This window comes from Nicotiana sylvestris, chromosome 1 (assembly GCF_000393655.2).
Source record: "Nicotiana sylvestris chromosome 1, ASM39365v2, whole genome shotgun sequence".
NCBI classification, from domain to species: Eukaryota; Viridiplantae; Streptophyta; class Magnoliopsida; order Solanales; family Solanaceae; genus Nicotiana; species Nicotiana sylvestris.
In genome coordinates this window covers 111094738-111100543 of record NC_091057.1, presented here as the reverse complement: position 1 = coordinate 111100543, position 5806 = coordinate 111094738, and positions in this window count along the sequence as shown.

Here is a 5806-nt window from a genome sequence, read left to right as displayed (position 1 = left end):
TCTGATTTGATGCCACATCACTCCATACTTCTCCCCTTTAGGGGAGTACTAAGATTTAGCGCTACAATGATCTACATATAGATGTTTTACCTCTTTATCTTTGGCGTCTTCTCGCATAATCGATGACCCTTACTCGCCTTGCGATAATCCTTCGAGGGTGACACTTAGTATAACTGGCACATACGGTCCCTTAAGCTTAACTTTGCTCACATTTCTTTCTTTAGGGAAGCGCCTTCCTAAATGGCCATTCTCGGATTTTTACACGAATCTTATTTTGTTGTCCATTCTACTATCGCCGGAACGAAATCTAAAATTCTCACGATACCAACTATTATCAAATCACTCAGCCCCTACTTCATATTTAGTTTATCTGGTTCATCAGCTCATATTGATTAATGTTAGGCAACCCGAAGAGCCAATATATGGAGAAAGAGGAGCTAAAAGCAAAAGAATGTCCTGTTGAAATTTTCAAAATAAAGTGTTAGACAGACGTGTTAGCAGGAAATGAGAAGAACATTAATGAAGCATTATGAGTAAGATGTGATGCAAGGATGACAACGGGAGAAAAAATAATAATGATATTATAGGATATATATTCAAGTTAAGGAAAAAATGAGAGGAGTTAGACCTTGAAACAACAAAAGAGTATAGGCCATAAAGTCATGTCCGCATTTCGAGAAATAAGTTCGTGACTCCAACGCAACTACCAGAAGGAACAGTTAATCCCTTGAGTAATTTCTTTACTAGGGACGGGAGTCATACTAAGGTAACATTTATCCTTTCAAGGCTTCCAGTTCCTATCTTTGTAGTACTCATATCCCGCTGTACTATTTTAGAGTGCACCATCTGGATGTTTCACAAGGAGATATATTAGCACATTTGCAATATCCTTCAGAAATGTCAATTAATGCAAACAATCCATTCACCATTTTAGGTTACTCTAAACCCAATCAGATCCTGCTATCATGTCCTTCCCTTAAACCATATCTGTTAGCTCCCATAGGGCATAACTGAGATAGGTATGGCCGATTGTACGTACATCTATTACTGTTCAAGGTAATTCAAAATGCGTATATCTCCCTTTCTAAATGGTAAATAATGATAATCTTTATTAACTGGGTACCTCGTACCCTTCTTTACCTTGTTTCTTTTACTTGCTGTAACTTGTGTCTAACTTTCGGTTCCGCTATTCCTTTTTACCGTAACAGTGGATAAGTATTCTTTCCTAAAAGCTCAATATCAAGAACCGTACACCTTTTAGTACACGTATGATCTGCTGAAAACCTCACATTTACTCATCATAAGAAAGATGCAGAATCAAGTTCCTCTAACTCAACACTTCCAAAGCTATATCTCTTATCAACCGTCTTACTAGATGTAGGCATCGTTGTATTATAAATAAGATAGAGTTTAGGAAATTGAGTTCTTACAATTGAGCTCTACCACACGATCTAGAGTAAGAAGAAAGAGTGACAATCCTAAATGCTCGTAGCCTCTTGCTTATAAGTGTGGTGCACGACACACCCATAAACAAGACTCTACTAGACACGGTGTATACTCCCTAGGACAGAGTTGCCTTGATACCACTTTTGTCACAACCCAAATCGATGGGCCGCGATGGGCACCCGTTACCTTACTCAACCGAGTACCAGCATAATGTATGTCTTCACGTCATACTTTATAGATAACTGAGCTGGAAGGCTGCCGTGAGATAAGTAGAATACAACATGTGATACCAACTTATACATAAAACATACAGGCCTATAAGACCAAAATAACCACTCGTATATTGAACATAGGCCGCCAAGGCTATATAATATTTTACGTACATGACATCTATCTACAAGCCTCTAAGAATACATAATTTTTATAAAGGTCAGGATAGAGTCCTGCCATACCAAACAATACACGTCTAAATCATACTAACCAAACAAGTAACTCCGAAGCAAATGGAGAGCACCAATATCTTCTACTGAGCTGATAGCCTATTTGGAGGGCTCTCGACGTGTCTATCGGGACATGCGGGCATGAAACACAACGTCCCCAGGTAAAAGGGATGTCAGTACGAATAATGTACCGAGTATGTAAGGCACATAAATAAGTACATAACAGACATGGAAGAAATATAGAGTAAATGACTCAACCTGTAAGTCTGGATAACTCTGTAAATCATGGAATAATTATAGTGCCATGCATATGCGTATGAATGTCATGTCGTGCATAGGTACATGTTTCATAACATCATCAGGCCTCTGAGGGCATCCCATCATATCATCTCGGCCACTGTGGGCAAAATCATCAAGGTATACCAGCTGATCAGGTGGTGGTGCGTATATGACGTCGTAACCTTTTCCCATATCCCATATACATATAATATACATATATACGCATATATAACGCCATCTGATCATGGGTCAATGTACATGTATAAATACATGAAATGCATAAGAAATACGTTAATAAGATTTTCTCGGAATGCCATAAAATCAATATGTCTTTCGGATAAACTTTATCAAATACGAATTTTTCTGAGACCCATGAACAGAAGATATAATAATAATTAACATTGGGAATCAAGAATATAGACACCTCTAGTATTTCTATGAATAGAGTCATTTATGAAAGTTGCGTATTTTGCTCATTTCATTTGTATTATTTGGATCATGCCAAAAAGAAAGAAGAGATAGCCTTAACATATCTTAACTGATTATCTTAGAATTTAGAATTCACGCTTTACAAAATCAATCAACCAACGTTATCAATTTTTTTGGTACGTATTTGTTTTGCTCTTTAAAGAGCTCACGATCAGCCTTCTCTATAAGATATTCAATTTGGTTAGTAAGAAACATGAATTTCCATTGCCAAAATGTGAAGTAAGTGATAGTCTTATTAATTATAGAATGCTTTTGGGGGTGTCCTACTTGTTGGATGACTAAGTTATCCTAATCCCTCTAACTATGCCATCTATCCAAGTTTTTAACGAGTCACTTAATTAGGATTGGGGTGCTGCCACATAACCTCTTAGTTGGGGGGGATGGTTTAATCATTATCCAATAATTCTTTAATTGTTTCCCATTACCCAATAATAAACTAATTACCCACATAATTAAGAATTATTTCAAATTATTTATAATACTACTCACTTTTAACATACCTTATACACCTTACTATCATGGACGTGTGGTACCTTGTATGGTACTAGTCCATAAATAATGGGTATTTTAGCTCAGGTAGTATTTTATCCCAAAATGTCAAACTTCGACCAAATTTATTTTCTTCGATTTGCTTACCCTCTCACTTTCACGAATTTACTCATTACTTATTTGAAATAGCATAAAATGCTTATAATCTTAAAATAATCTCATTCCCGAACTTACGTCGATTAACTTACGATGAAATATTAATGTACGAAAATGAGGAATGTAACATCTAATTTCCGAAAACATGGGATTAATAGTTTTGTGCCCGTAGGTCCCGATAGACAGGTCAAGAGACCTCCAATTAGGCTATCAGCTCAGCGGAAGATGTTGGTGCGCTCCATTTGCTTCGGAGTTACTTGTTTGGTTAATATGATTTAGACATGTATTGTTTGGTATGGTGGGACTGTATCCCGACCTTTATGAAAATTATGTATTCTTAGAGGCTTATAGACAGATGTCATGTACATAAAAGATTATATGGACTTGTCGGCCTATGTTCAGTATACAAGTGGTTATTTTGGTCTTATAGGCCTATATGCCTTATGTATAAGTTGGTATCATATGTTGTATTCTACTTATCTCACGGCAGCCTTCCGGCTCAGTTATCTATGATAGTATGATATGAAAAGATACGTTATATTGATACTCTATTAAGTAAGGTATCGGGTGCTCGTCGTGGCCCATCGGTTTGGGTCGTGATAAAGCATCATCTCTTCATCAGGACTCACTAAAGTAGTACTTTAACGCTCATTCAAAGGAGCTGAACTTGGAGGACGGGTAGCTTCATCATCTAAAATAACGTGTCTCCTAACATGAGGTCTACGAACTAGAGAACCTTCCTCTGGTTCTTCTTCTCCTTCCGAGCCGCGGGTTCCATCAACCTTCCTCTTTGAAGAAGAACTCAGAATCCTTTATTGAGCAAGACTCACCGTAAGTCTTGCAGATGAAATAGAAGCGGGACTAACACCACGAATGAGAAATCCCAACAAAAGAAAAGAGTCACGGTGAGAAACTCTTAAGTTAGCAAAAGAGAAAAAGAAGAAGACTAAGCGGGAAAAAGTACCGTGTGTTTTAACTTTCCACCCAAATCTCTGAGAGTGATACTTTCAAAATCTTCTCTCCATAGGGGCAACAGATAACAACTTTCCTACCCAAGCACGGAATTGGGGATTTCCTGAAAAACTTCCATAGTTGCTGAAAAAGTAGGAATGATAATACATGAGAATCAATTTTGAGAAAGGAAAAAGGTAAGATGCAAATACTTACATGCAAAAATTCATTTTTTGGAAAAGGCATCCTTTCTTTACCCACCAAAGCACTAGTGGGAACAGCAACAAAGCGAGCATACCAGTCTCGATCTCTATCATCCTCAGGGCTAACTAATACTCTCTTACTTTTGGCCACAAGAGAAAAAACTCCTTTACAAAATAGTTTGCGAGAGTAAAGATAGAGTAGGTGACAAAAATTAAAAGGCATAGAAGCCAAGTTTGATAAATAACGGAGGCATGCAACAGTTTTCCAAACAATAGGACCAATCTATCCTAAACACACATTGAAGTAACGATAGAACTCAATGATTACCGGGTCAATAGGAGGTTTAAAACCTAGGGTAAAAGGATATGTATAAACGAAGGAATAGCCAGTTTGGTATGAAGTTATCCTGTGGTTAGAACCAGGGACTAAAATTGGGAAGTCGGGTTTCCAATTACATTCTCTTAGAACCAGAGCGAGAAGACTAGTGGTAATCAGAGTTGGGTAACGATCAGCACGATCAAGGGAAGCATCCATGGAAGAGACTTGACTCTTCATGGATTCACTATCAGTCACAAAGGATGGCTCTAGAGGAACAACTCCATCAACAGTGGGTTCACGTAATGCTTCAGTTGAATTTTATCTTTAGAAGAAGATCTTGGGGTTACAGAAGCCCTAGGTCTAGAAGAAGATGGATTGGCAGTACTACTTTGATAGGGGGAACCACGCTTAGAAATAGAACCGAGGCTATGCAATCTACCACCTCTTCTACTTCTAGTAGGTACATTGGAGGAAGCAAATTCATCGATAATGATGACTTTGCGAGGATCAAGGGAAGCCATGATTAACCAAAGAAATACAAGAAAAACAAAAGTAAGACAAGAAGACGAAAAAGGAAAGGGTATTTATAAGAAGACACGACTATTGAGGTCATTATGAAGTGTCATAATGGAACCGTTACTTTGTGACTGATGCGGTTGCAGGAAAACCCTGAAAGACGCAAAAAACTGAAGGACCAGTTGATAAAATCCACGTGGCATGATCATTAAATGAAAGTGATGAATGTCATATCGGTTTAGAAAAGGGTATGATTATATTCGAAAAACGATAGCAAAGAATTCCCGCCATAAAAAAACTTTCCACTTCCCCGAATATTCAGTGGAGAATATTCAAGAAAGTGGGGAACTATCTGTATTGGTGGTGAAAAAGAACTACATGTGAAATGCTAGACCGCTGACATGGCATAACACGTGGAATAATAATACAACAATACGTGACAATCTTATTCGATGGAAAAAGAAAAGGCATGGGGAGAAATGCCCACGAAACGACACTGGGCCTAACAGTTGGCAAAG